Source organism: Scleropages formosus, chromosome 18 (genome assembly GCF_900964775.1).
Source record: "Scleropages formosus chromosome 18, fSclFor1.1, whole genome shotgun sequence".
In the NCBI taxonomy this organism is placed as follows: domain Eukaryota; kingdom Metazoa; phylum Chordata; class Actinopteri; order Osteoglossiformes; family Osteoglossidae; genus Scleropages; species Scleropages formosus.
Window position 1 is genome coordinate 6,762,318 of NC_041823.1, and position 14,644 is coordinate 6,776,961.

Consider the following 14,644-nt stretch of genomic DNA (forward strand, 5'->3'; position numbering starts at 1 on the left):
GTCGCAAGTCCTGTTCGGGGAAAGCACAAGCTAAACGAGTACGAAGTTTCCGTCCACCGTTTTCACACCGTTTTCACCATGTTCTGGAAACCGAGAGCGCTCTGCATCCCTCCTTAAGAAAAGCGAGAGCAGTTGGGAAGCATCACTGTCTCATCCGCATTTCGTTAGGAAGTTATTGGATAATCCGCTATTACAGTATATTATAATAACCTTAACCCCCCCCCCACCGCCCCCTGTGATTGTAATCAGAAGTATCAAAGCGCAATTATGTGATTTAATAAAGAAAAAATAACGAAGGTATGTATGTTGCCGCGCATTCCGCCAACAGTTCAGCCCAATTGACTGTATCGAATGCGATGTGTATTAAACACAGTTGACTCATTGCACTCGCTTGGGATTCTATTATAGAGCATGCACCCTCCGCTTGTTTTGATACAGCGGTAATTTAAAGCCTGATCTTAATTGACTTATTTTTTCCTGCGCGTCTTTCGGAGCTTGTGCATGCACCGAAATAAGAGTCTTGTTTCTTTATTGGCCCACACACAATGTTCTGAGTTCAATTTTACCATTCATAATGAATGCAGTCTCGCCATTCAAATGCAGCCATAAGCGCACAGCAGATAAGAATTTAATTAAATGTAGATTAAAACCAAACAGGAAAACACACTCACTGATAATTTTTTATCACATCCCCTGGTCATATTTTCCCCCCACACACCCCCCCCCCCCCATACTTTCGACTTGTTCTTCCTCGGGCGACATCTTCTCCGTGTGCCAAAAAGTGGCGAAATGCCCCGTGCGCCGTGCCGTGCCGCCGCGAGATTGTCTTAAAAAATGCAAAAACGTGCGGCGGCCGAACGACGGAATGCTCCTGCCGGGTGGGGGGGTGGGTTTAGATCCGGGGGACGGGGCAAAGGCACCGACAGGGTATTAGAAGAGTCCTCCTGTCACCGATCACCACTCTTCCCCAAAGGCCAGAGGCCCGTAGCCATAACAAACCACGCTGCTTGTGAGGCGTGACACCGGCAACTCGAAGAACGCCCGTCGTTTGCCGTTCAATTTGTGCGCGGAGATAAAGTTTTAAAAATAAACAAGAAATTTGTGGGCGTGCACCGAAAACAGCCCGGCGCGGCGGAGCGCAGCCCTGCTCTGGCCAGAAAGCAGCCCCCTTCTCCGGATGTCCTTCACACCCCCTGTATCAGCTCCTGGGACGTATTTATTAAGTCGCCGTGATCCTCGTGGCGCGAATCTGATGTAATCCGAGGAAATCTGAGTGCGCGAGTTCAACTCGGATAGCGTGCCCATCATCCATTAATGAAAATACCAATATGAAGCACAACGGCAGGCGAAAAGATGAAGAGGAACGTGATGAAATTCTCCTAAATTTACTTCACGTTATTTTTCCATCGTTATATATTTACGCTATACAGCTCTGCCCACTGAGCCTTGGCCGGTTACATTGCTTGCTAGACAGTGAGTGTTTATTATCGAGGCACATGGATGGTGGCGGCTGATGATCACGATGATGGTGCCGGGGTATGGATGGTGGTGATCAGCTGGGCCTAGGAATGTCCTCTGTGATACGCGCAGGAAATCCCTCCGAATCCCGCGATCGGTCGCCCTGATCTCGCGGTTAATTGCATCGTGACATTTCTTTCGAAGGACTTTTCTCTCGCTTGTTTTTCTCTCCTTTCCAAGGCGTTCGCTTCTGATTTTTTTTCTTTAAGCCCGTTAGATAGTTTCCCTGCGCCGGACTATTTGTTTTCCGCATTAAAACGAGGTAAACAGTCACCATCTGGTGTGTTTACTGCGGTGCTCGTTGTTGGGCGACGCGCCGTCGGCCCTCGGGTTCTGTAACGGGCGGAGTGGGGGAACGGGGAGCGTCAGAGAGGAGGGTGGAGGGAAAGCGCCGCAACCTCTTTAGAGGTGGAACTCGCCTCGTTTGCGCGTTGATTTGTACGACGAGTCTTCTCGTTGCGCGCGCTTTTGGGGGCGGGGGATGGGGGTCCTGGCGAGGGTTTTCCCTCCCGCCGGCGTTTCGGCGACATGGAGAGCGAGCGAGAGAGCGAGAGGCCCGGATGGCCCGGCCACCTTCGCCCGCCCCGGCCGCCACCGCGCTCCGCCGTCGCACCGGCGCCGCATCTCAGTTCCACTCTATTACCCCCGCGCAGGCGCTTGGCCTTTTCTGTGGGGAAAAGAGCAATTTCCTGCCGCAGTCTGTTTGATCAAGTGCTAAACCCTTGTGATCAATAGAGGGACAGATGTCGGGTCCAGATGGCCGCGTGGTGATACCTGGGGCAGCGCAGGGCTTTGCCAGGACCGCAGAATGGCAATGAGCAAGGGCACCCCCCCCCCCCTACCCCCAGCACCACCATCACCACCACCACCAGCGGCCCCAGCCTTGGCGGGCTCCGCACACACACCCTCAACGTAACTTGGAAGAGGAGGAAGGCAGAGCCGCACCAATGTGCGTGTGTGTGTTTGAGCTCCCTCGTTCTGCTGATCTCCCCTGAAGGTGTGATGAGAAGGTGCACATTATGGGCGTGAGGGGTAACGGGCAGTAGGTGGCACGGCGGTCAGAGCCACTGCCTTCGGACTCGAACGGCCCGGGTTTGAATGTCACCTCCCGCTATTGTACCCTTGGTCGAGCTACTTACTCTGAATTGGTACAGTAAAAATTGCCCAATTGTAACAACGGGTGAATCGCCGTAAGCCGGTTTGGAGGGAAATGTCGCCCCACCGGCCGTTTTGTGCACCTGGCTTGCGCTCCAGAGTCGCCGTTTCGGTTAAGCGAGACCTTATCCTTTGCTTGTCGCCGCTGCGTGAGCATTTTTTGACCATTTGTGCTGCAAAAGAGGGTGACAGGTGCGTCGTTCCTAATCGCCTTGCCACTGGAAGAAAAAAAAAAGAAAACAATCCAGCACCAGACGGTCCCCCCAGACCCCCGTCCAAAAACGGATGGAGCGATTTACGGGCTCTGTGTAGTGTCAGGGCTCCGGTCCACGGCCATGTGGCCGATGGCACGGCTCTCCAGCGGACTCGCCGCCCCTCACCTGCTCCCTGAGTATTGCGGCCCGGCGCCAGAGGGGGGGTGGTGGCGGGGGGGGGGGGGGGGAACGGGCTGCCGGGCCACGCATTTGGGAGGGGAGAGGGGAGGGGGCTCGGCGCGAGCCCTCCGCCAAGCCATCCTCCGCGTCCTATTAACATCCCTCGTAAGGAAGGGTCTCGCAGCAGCGCTTCTGCACCCCGTCCACCAGCCCATAATAAACAACGCTGACAGTCCATAACCGGCACCTGGGAAAAAAGCGTCCCAGTGAACCCACTGGCGGGGGCACCTCTCTCCGGTAAACCAGGGTACGGGTCGCACAAGCGAGTGTGTACCTTCCCAACGCCCTGCATGAACTCAGCTGATGGGGCAGCGGGTGGCGTAGCGGTTAGAGCCTCGGCTGTGAAATCGAAGGATCCGCGTTCGCTTCGAGGGGTCGCTTCTTGGAGAAAAGCGCTGGATAAATTAATAAATATTAATAATTACCGTATGCATCTGATCTCAGTGCTGAGCAGCTGGGAGAAGGATCTAGTTTAATTGTCAGTGGTTTTAAACTCCTCTTGGCTCTTATTTCCATTTTCAGTCTGCGTTAACTTTGTTACAGGGAAAACTGAGGTTCGCGTCGGGTTTTCTAACCTTCGCTTTATTAATGATCGATGATGATGATTAAAATGACAATTGCTGGTTATATTTTGACACAGAGATGGAAGATAACGGGGAAGACAAATGGCTCCGAGTTACGATTCGGCTGTTATTACCGAAAGCTGTCATTAGCATCCGGCGAATTCGAAACGCTCTGGAACAGGAAAGAGGAACGATCTCACGGCGGACAAAGTGCAAATGCACTCAGGCCTGCTGCTTATAGGTGTTTATAAGCGTACCATCATTTTACCCCGAAATTCACGACTCCGTAAATGTGACGCGCTTCTGTATTTATACAGCTCTTTCCCCGTGCTTTGCACATTAAAAGCCATTTCCCCTAAAAGATCACGTTGAGCAGATATTCAAAAATGTTCCGGAAACATTCGGAGGTTCTTTGCCAGCAGCGCGGCTTCGACAATTAAAAGTACATTTCCTCGACGTTTTTCTTTTCGTCTCGAAAAAAACCTGTAAAAACATGGCACATAAATTCCAATTTCACGCCTTTTTTCTCCTTTATCCACAGTAAAGCAGAAACACGGCGGAATCGTTTTTAATACGATACGAAACGAGCTTCTGGAATCTCTCGAGATTTGTCGAAGGAACTTTAATTACGTAGAAAGCGTCTCATTTTCAAATATTATTAATCATTAGTCTAATCAGATCGGGGACTATAAGCAGTATAACTTCAAATGTGTGTTTTCCTGATACTAGTAAAAATGTACGGGATTTCACTGTTTTTTGGGGTCTTTATGGCTGCGTTTCCTCTGGAGGTGTGGGATGGAACGTCGTGAAAGGAGATTCCTGAGAGGCCTCGTGCATCTTGACCTCTGTGCTGTTTTTCCACACACACACACACACACACACACACACACACACACACACACACACACACACACACACACACACACACACATACAGAGACAGAGTTGCACAGTGAGTTCTCCTCTGCTGAGCCAGGTAAAACCCAGGAAAACAAATCTACTCCATTCACGAGTAGATGAATAGTCACTGATGACTCACTTCAATGGTACGACCCCTGCAGTGTGTGTTTGTGTGTGTTTGTGTGTGTGGACAAAGGGCAATAAGAGCGATCCCTTTCCGGGTGGATTTTATACCGGTACAAACTTCACCGCGCACGGTACGGTCGTGTTACCCGCGTCGCTTGAGCTACGACGGGCGCGTGAACGCTGGGATAACTTTGAAAAGTTGCGGGAGAGACGAAAAGGAGATTTCCCTCGAATTCGGAGCTAAAGCGGGATGAGGAGGGTCGGCAAATGCGCTGCCGGAACAAAACGCTGCGGGGGAAATCGGCGGCGCTTTCTGCTCTCCGGTCTCGTCTCTCCGAGTGTTTCGCCGAGATGCGCCTCGCGCCAGCGCCTCGCGGGTGCGTGCCGAACGCTGCGGCCCGGTTCGGAACATCTGGGACCGCCTGGCGCCCCGCGCGGACGCGCCGCGGCCCACCGTGGCGGTTAGGCATGAGAAGAGTGCCACCCAGTGACAGCCGGAGGAAGCGATGCGGCCTAGCTGTCCTCCAGAGGCGCGGCGGGGAAGAGGGCCTCGTTCGGAGTGACACAATGGGCTTCACACACACACACACACACACACACACACACACACACCGCTTTGTCGCGCTACAGACTCCGATGGCCTCTTTGCTCGGGGTTCGGGTTTGAGCGCGGCTCTCCCATCGCCAGAAAGTCGCACTCAGCTGTTTGCTTCTTCTCCCCTCCATCCTCGGTGGCTTTCAGGTGCGATGGCCAAAAAGCCTGGAGCCGTTAAAAAAAAAAAATTTAATTTTTTAAAAAATAATATATTATATATGTGTATTTTTGACGTTGATGAGTCAGAAGCTGTCCGAACATTTGCAGGAATTCACAGGAACGGAAAAGACAGTTTTTATCGAGCCATTTCTTTGTTTCTCCAAATGCTGCTTTCTGTTAAATAAAGCAGAGACGCTGGACGCTGGATGCTGGACATCAGGAAACACATTTCAGTCAGTGAAAATTTGACAAGTCATCAGTGCGCTTCACTGATGCTCCCAGTGTCGCTCATTTTAATGTTATTTACCCAGCATTTCCTGTTGCTTTACTATATTCTACTGTTTAATGTTTTTTTTTTTTTTTTTTTTTCCCATATCTGCGAGGAAGAGTAGCGGAGGCAGGCGAAATACATTTTGCAAATGAAAATATTCGTGACCACATGCGGCGTTCACAGAACCGTGGAACGCGTCGAACTGAGCGCTTGGCGTCATTTCAGGGAAGTTTTGGGAAAACAGGAGGAGATGAAAAATAAGCCTGTCGATACGGCCGGACGTCGGGCCGTTCATCATGAGCGCTGCGTGAGGATGTGCACCTGGCGTCTGGACGCCCCTCTAATGGGGCTCCCGCTTCTCCACGACACACCGAAGCTCACTTGACATGAGCAGGAGGAGCCCGTTCCTCCGCGGTACGGTCTTAGTGGGGGGTCTGCCAAAGCAAGAGGGAAGAAAAGGAAAAAAAAAATGATACATATTTCTTTTCTGCAATATTTGCCATGGAAAATATTGTATATGATCTTAAAATGTGTATGAGTTTACGTTCTTCACTGAAACCACGTGAATTCCTGCTGTCGTTTAGTAAATGCTGGTGTGAATGTTGTTAGTCTGAAATCGCGGTTTTAATTAAAGCCAGTGCTTTATTCCTCTGTAAGAGAGAGCTGGTGCATGTAGGAGAACAGCAAAGAAATTATGACCAAAATGTAAAGTTATTTACCACACACTTTTCTCCAAAACAGCTTCTAATGAACTCTATGTAGTGTTATGAGCCCACACACCTTATTCACTGCGGTGACTTACACTGCTAGATACACTGTTTACACTGGGTCACTCATTCATACATCAGTGGAACAGACTCTGTCACTCACACACTATGGGGAACTTGAACAGCATGTCTTTGGACTGCGGGAGGAAACCAGAGCACCCGGAGGAAACCCACACAGACACAGGGAGAACATGCAAACTCCACACAGACTGAGAGGGGTATCAAACCCACATCCTCTCGCACCACCCAGCCACTGTGAGACTGCAGTGCCACCCTGTCACCAGTAATTCAAAATTATAAAAGGGCGTGAGCAAAGCCGACCAATCACAGCGCAAGTTTGAGGAGCGCTCCCCTATATAACGGTGGTCATGCCGTTTGCTGCAAGGGCAGCAAGCGGGCGTAGTGGTTACAGCTGCTGTCCTGCACTGAAAACGCACAGGTAGCGGTTAGAGCTACTGCGTTCTGACCCAAAGGACTTGGGTTTGAATCCCACCTCCTGCTCTACTACCCTTGATCATGGTACTTGCTCTGTATCGATAGAGTAAATATTACCCAGCTGTAGAAATGTGTAAATGAGTGGAAGAAGCTTAATGCTGCAGTTTGATTTGTAGAAAAGTGTTCACTACGTAAATAAACATAAATGTGATGTAGAGAGACCTCGCAGGACCTTTGAGTAAGAGCTGTAGGTGATCATCGGCCTTGGAATGGTTGGAGAAGCGCGGCGCAACGGTGCGGTTTGTGCCCGTCAACGGTAAGGTAAATACGGTAGAAACGAGTGGAGAGACGTGGAGAGCTGGAGGAGCGCGTCCTTGGAAAACCACCTGTAGAACAGCGGACCGGGAACCTGCGGGTCTCCTTTGCCGCAGGTGAAAAAGCACGATGGCCGCCCGCCTTGACTCTACCAAGACCCGTCTGGACGGTCCGCCAGGTTCCGCAGGCGCTGTTTTCGGGACGCTTCGCTCCAACTTGCCTCTTTTCGGCCACAACCGGAGGCTCTGTGCCCGGTGAAGAACGACCTGCCCATCGCCAAAAAAAAACCCCAAGCCAGATGTTGAAAGATGGGAGATATCGTGATGCTGGGGGCTGCTTTGGGAGGAGTCTTCATCGCATAAATTCGCTAGAACGTTGTGGAAGGGGAGGCGCTGCGTCCTTGAGCCGGAGCTGCGCGGGACGAGGGCACCGAGAGTCCGTGGGCGTTGATGGATACGCAGCCGTCGGGTGAGCACTTGAAGGCCTCTTCCAAGTGACACTTTGACCTCAGCCTGATGCTGCTGTCATAAGGACACAGGCTGGGGGATGTGCTTAACAAGCATGATTTGTCCCCAGTATTTGTTCATAACACCACTGAAAATATTTATGGTCAAAATCTCCCCTGCAGCATCGTGTTTTACACACCCACTTACTACGGTAATTCACCTTTGGGTTCACTTACTTCAGCTGTGTTTGTGCTTTGATTCTTATGTGTCTAAGATGTAGTATGATGGCAGATGGCGGGCAGCAGGTAATGTAACTGGGTATTGGTTAGAACTACTACCTTGGGACCCGAAGGATGCTGGTTCAGATCCCACCTCCAGCTGTAGTACCCTTGAACAAGGTACTTACCCTAAATTGTGCTGCTGGAAATACCCATCTGTGTAAATGGGTAAATAGTTTTAAGTAGCGTAACACTGTAAGTCATTTTGGAGAAGTATGAACAAAATAGCTGTAGAACTCTGAGAAGAACGTGTTTCTTTCCAAGAACGTCCACCTGCAATGACACTTGGTGTTTTTTCACCGGTGCTACAGCTCACTGCGTAACAAAACACCTTTATTTGCTCGTTGTTTGACTCCACATCCACATATGATGTTAAGCAATATACACTGATTTTATACCACAGGCTCACTTTTATTGTCTCAGGGTAAGTGCCTCAATCAAGGGTACTGCGGCAGGAGGCGGGATTTGAATGTGCGTGGTGGTACAATGGCACAGCGAGTAGCGCTGCTGTCTCACAGCACCTGGGTGGTGCGAGAGGTTGTGGGTTTCATCCCCGTTCAGCCTGTGTGGAGTCTGCATGTTCTCCCCATGTCTGTGTCGATTTCCTCCGGGTGCTCTGGTTTCCTCCCACACTCCAAAGACACCGCTGCTCAGGTTCCCTCATAGTGCGTGAGTGACAGAGAGAGTGTATTTGTGTTCCACTGATGTATGGATGAGTGACCCAGTGGAAGCAGTGTATCTAGCAGTGTAAGTCACCACGGTGAATAAGGTGCATGGGCTCATAACACTACATAGAGTTTGTTGGAAGTTACTTTGGAAAAAAAACATCTCCTAAATGTGTCCTCTAACTGCTGTGTCACCTGCTGACCCCCAGGTCACCTACACTGTATTTCTCAATCAGATGATCATAAATAGCAGGCACCGGTGCTCTATTAAAAGAAGTTTCCCCGTTTTACTGTAAGTCGACGGCCCTTCGCAGCGGTAACGTATCCGGGGCACATGGGAGAGGGGAGACCCGATGAGCTCAACTACGCATTTTACAGGGGCACATTAAAGAGTGGCGCTGTTTACACAGCGCCGTTTCAGTACCTGTCTTCAGGCCAGTTTAATTATCCGCACCCTTCTGTTATTTGTATTGCTTTGTTGTCTCGGAGCTTCGCGCGAGGCGAGCGGGGGATTTGTTTGTGTTTTCATTAAGATACAGCAGCGGTGAGGGAGCGCGTGCCTGCGTGACTCCGTGTGTGTGTGTGTGTGTGCGTCTGCGCGAGTGCGCGTTCAAGTTTTAAGTGCAAACAAATAGGAGGGAAAACCGGAGACGTTCGCAGAGGCCTCGCTGCGGAATCTCTCGGGTGCAGGAGAGGTGGGACGGGCGCTAGGGGGCGCTCCGCGGGTTCCCATGGGCGGCAGCTGCCCTCGACGGCTTGCCTCGCTTCCTACGCGCGTGCACCTTAACCGTTCGGAAGGTGGGGGGGGGATCATTAATCAAAGCGAAGGGGCGTTTAACCGGTGGCGGGGCCGACTTGGAGTGGCGAGCGCGGCATGGAGGGGGAAGCGCGCGAGGCGCCCGCGTTTAATTATCTGGACTATGTACAGGGATGCCGTTTTGATTGTTTTAATGGAGCAGCTGGCCCATTGTGTCCGCCTAATTCCTCCATTGTTTTTCAAATATGTCATAGTTCTTTATTCTTTTATCAGGTGCTCTGCAGGAGGAGCGCGCACAATGGGCTGCATTCCGGCTGCGCTTGGCCTCCGCACAAAGGACGCCCACTGCAAGCCGCGCGGGCGAACGCCGCGCATCCGCTGCGCTCCAGCCCTTCGCGCTCGGCGACGATGTGTGTGTGTGTGTGTGTGTGTGTGTGCGTGCGTGCGCGAGCGCGCAGATTCCACGTGTAACCTCCGCACACGCCTCTGAATATGTGCTCCCGTAGATGTAAAGGGCGTTTTTCGAGGTCTTTACACATGCGGCAGGTGGCGCAGCGGTTGGAGTCGTCCTTGCGCCCGAAGGTCCCGGGTTTGAGTCCTGCATCCTACTGCAGTGCCCCTGATCAAGGTACTTACCGTGAATGGACACAGTGAAAATTACCCTGCTGTAGAAATGGTGAAATCACTGTAAGGAGCTTAATACCGTAAGTTGCTTTGAGAACAGAGTGAGCGGAATTAGTAAATAATAATGAGAATAATGATGAAAATAATCATTCAGAGATGAGACACTTCACTTGCACTGTGGGCATAACGAAACAGCAGCAGGGCTCTACACGTATGCGTCCTGTAAAGACACGGCGTATAGAGCTTGTGGCACTATGTACCACGATTATTGTTTATTCTTTTATCTATCTGACTCTTTCCTCCAAAGTGACTTACAAGTGTTTTGGTTTGTACACTAAGTTACTTACACTGATTTACCCATTTATAGAGCTGTGTTGTTTTTCTTGTATCAGTTCAGCGTTTGCACTTTGCTCAGATGTACTACGGCAAGAACGGACGTTCAACCCAAGGTCCTTCGATTGCAACTCGGTGCTCTCACCACTACGCCACCTGCTGCCCGGTGTGTCGGCACCTTCGGGGTAACATCCCGCCTGAGGTCGTTGAGGTCAGACTGATGTAAAGGGAGTCTGGAAGCACCCCTGTGGTCCCACCGTTTAGGACGAGATCTCACTGGCCCAAGATATTTTCCGAAAGCTGGGGATGTTATTATTAGACATTATAATATTAAATATTATCAAAATTAAATGTTTTAAAATATTAAACGTGACCCTGCCTCGGTTTTCCGAGTTTAACGGCCTTCGTCGCAAGCGGTGTGCGGCAGCGCTCTGGGTGACAACACGAGGACGTTGTCCATCTACGGCAGAGCAGGGCTCAAGAAACGAGACGCTTCATCACCGGTGACACGCACGCTCCGAGAGCGAAGGAGGACCGTAACTGGGTCAGACAGACGCGGCAGCGCGGGACCCTCATTACTGTGCACATTACTTATTACCGTACCCTTGGTGAGGGGAAGGAGCCTGAACCCGGTTCTTCTAAGAACCGCAGCGATCTGCCCTTCCATCGGCGGCGGCGGTCCACATCTCCCGTGATGGGAACTCCGGCAGACAGCCGGCGAGTTTTGTTATTTTAATTAGGAGATAAAAATTCAAAGGCGCTCTCCAGGCAGTGTGTGGTGTGACACACTCAAAACGGGCCCAGTGAATGGACCTGAAGTGCGTCTCTCGTCGGGGTAGATCAGCCGGGCGATAGCGGCCCCTCTTTAATTCAGCGCCATCCTGGATACGGGGGCCACCCCTCCGCACGGAGCTCGGAGAGCCGCCGTCGTTTTTTTCGCCTCCTTTTGACGCGCTCTCGAAATAAGTCGGCGCTGTTATGGCTGCAGGCCGGGTGCAGGCAAGTTTATGAAAAAGTGGAGATACGAGTGATCTAATAAAGAAAGTGCTTTTAAATGGCAATTAACGGTTTTTAATTAACGGCTGGTGACACAAACAGTATTGAGACGGTGACACTGGAGTGGAGGCAAAGAACTGAGCGTGCGGGAGAGTAATGGGATTAACCACCCATTTGTTACTTCAAAATTGTTTCTTCGTTTTTCAGTCACTTAGAGGTCCGTATTGTTTGGCATCGTGTAAACTATATACCGGAGAGACGGCGGAAAAAGTGTAAAATGCTAATAAACTGGCTTCTGTGTTTGTCCTGTCCAGCAGACAATATATCAAGCTTTGTGTTGTATCTATATAAATATATCATATATTTACATTAAATTACATTTATGTGACACTTTTCTCCAAAGTGACTTACAGTGATTTACCCATTTATACAGCTGGGTAATTTTACTGGAGCAATTTAGGGTAAGTACCTTGCTCAAGGGTACTGTCATGCGGAATCGATGGACCCGGGACGGCTGGACCCAAATGCGGAGTCGTTCGTCTGGATTCAGGGGATCGGGCAAGTTCTCGGTGTCGGGGATAGGCGAATGGTCGGTTGATCGACGGTCGGAGTCAGAGCGAGGATCCATGGGCGAGGCCAGGGGACGAAGCGAAGAGTCGTTCGATCAGCGGTCGGCATTGAAACGAAGATCCGGGGACGTGGTCGGGAGACAAAGCAAAGGGATGAGAACTGAGAAGAAGGGTTGCGTGTGAACTGGACGTCACGAAGAGGGCGGTTGTCTCTGATGAGATTCCGCAAAGGTGTGGGCGCTGAGGAGGGTCTTTTAAAGGGTGAGCAGTTAGTCAGGAGCTGGAGTCAGGTGCTGTCAATTGGGTTGTGGGCGTGAACGTGACAGATACTGTAGCTGGAGGTGAGATTCGAACCTGCGACGAGTCTAAAGGCAGCCGCTCCAATACATATGGCATATGTATGCCATATAGACCTAATGCTGGTACTCAAAATTTTGCTGTTTAAATATTTTTATTTGGTGCATTATTACTTAGGGGTGCATATTTTGGCACAGTTTGCAATAAATGACGAAGAAATAAATCAATAAATCAATAACGTGCCAAATGAATCCACTGTATAGCAGGCTACTGTGTCTGTTTCACGACTGGGACAATGTTATTCAGCGTTTCATCACTTTGGAGTCAAGAGATTCGGCAACATTGGGAATATTCGTCGAAAACAGTTAATATTCGACGAATATTCCCAATTTTGCCGAATCTCTTAACTCCAAAGTGATTAAGAGTCTAAGATTATATATACATATATATATATATATATATATCAAAGCTTCATGTTTTTCTGTTATGCATCTATCAAGTTTTATATTAGAGGTGTATATATGGTACGCTACAGTGTTCATACAGTGTAAAATGTGTTTGAAATACAGTTTACGATATGAAGTAATATATCGTAGCATATATTCTTTATGCGGATCAACGGAGCAGGAGAAAGGATGAAGGATAGGCCAACATACGTGTCCATTAGCCCGACTTACCTCTTTAATGGATGGTTCTGCTCTCTTCTGTAAGGAACACTTTTTATAGCGAGTGTTTGTAATTGTCGCTCCTACTGTACGCCTTGGATTTATGAACAGCGCTCAGCGTGTTGCCCTTTTCCCATCCAGGCAGCGGCTGTGTTATTTCAGCCGGGCTAAAAATCGCAGGTCTTCTTTCATAGTGACACCCCGCCAGAGCGTTTGCACGTCTCGCAGAGCTAACAGCGCCGTTTAATTAATTGTCCGGCTCTCCCCCCCTAAAACAATGTCCTAATTCTGCCATTTAGAGCGAGCGTATCATAGTTTTGTTGTTATCTCGCCCGCCAGATTTCTGTAAATAGTCATATTAAAAACTTTAATCTCGTCAGTGGAAAATGAAGTGCAATTGAAAAGCCTGTCATGTAGCGAGATAAATATTATCTAAGCCGAAGCTTCGCCGCTCTCGCGCTCTTTGGCCTTCTCCACGAGTGCGTACGCTCACACGACTCCGGCAGAATGATTAATCCAAAACACGGTAATTTAATCATTAAAGGCGAGTCCCAGGTGCCCGGCTCGTAATATTCCGTATTTACTCCCATCTCGAATATTTTTTGAAGTTTTGATTTTTGAGGGGGGAGTGGCTTGAAGTTTCTTCAACTTGAGATGGAACCACTTTTGACGACGGGAGGCCTTCAAAGTTCAATGTTCGGTGTATCCAAGAAACGGAATGAATGTGATTGTATAACTTGGATGGATGGATGGATGGATGGATGGATGGATGAAACTTTATTCATCCCAATGGGAAATTCTGCAGTTAACTATATCACTCGTGTTTCAGATGTTTTATACAAGCTAGAATGTTCTACAGTATTTTTCATCGGCTTCTGTTTATCTTGTACGTATGCATATGTTGTTTTGGGGTGTTTGGTGTGTGTTTTTTTTTTTAATTTTTGGAAAGGTCATTACCTGTTCACACTGAAGTGCGTTACTGTTTTCAGCGCTGCTTTGAATGGCATTTCTCATCTCCCCGCACGCGTCACCGAATGCTTTTATAACGGAATTACCTCCGCCGAAAACGAGATCCCAACACAGATGCGTGTGGAAAAAAATGGGTCTTATTTTATTGGAGCGAGGAGGGTGCTCCGTTTGGGGGGGGGACGGCTCGGATGTGACCTTCAGCTCTCCGGCTGATTCCGCAGCCCCCGGCGCTCAGAACTCTCGCCACGATACCATCGGCGGTTAAAGGATATAAACCTGCGCGGCGAGCCAATTTGACGCCGCATTCCCGCTCGGCACGCTCCCCGGGCCCTCCGAAGCCAACCTCGACGCCGCTGAGCGGCGCTCCACGGCAAGCTGTTGTCTATATTTAACATCCCGCCGCCGTGTTCGCGTTCTGTGGTCCGCGGTACAAGCACCTTCCGGGAACGTCCTCCTTGCTCAGATGCTGCCTGTGTCTCCGGTGGCCCATGTTCTAAACACACACCTGGAACTGAGAGAATGTAGTCTGTACTGTACTTACTTTTACTAGTCTTTGCTTCATTCAGAGCAGCTCACGGTATTTCAAAGATTTGTACGGCAATAAACGGAGAATAAATAATTCTCAGATTTGTGTAACGGTATTTTTACCGTAATTACCATACACAAGAGTACTGTAGCAGTAGATCTGAGTGGGGCTTGGACCGGCAGTCTTCAGGTTATGAGCTCATGGCTTTCAACGCAAATCCGATGCCGGTACCCTTTTTGAATGACATGTTATTCACCGCCCGTCGTTACCCATTACCAACAAT

General features: G+C 49.8%; 1 protein-coding gene across 1 annotated transcript in view; it reads left to right on the forward strand.

Moving 5' to 3' along the window:
* zfpm2a (zinc finger protein, FOG family member 2a) overlaps window positions 1-14,644 on the forward strand; it is a 144,706-nt gene that overhangs the window by 125,103 nt on the left and 4,959 nt on the right. The window lies entirely within an intron of this gene.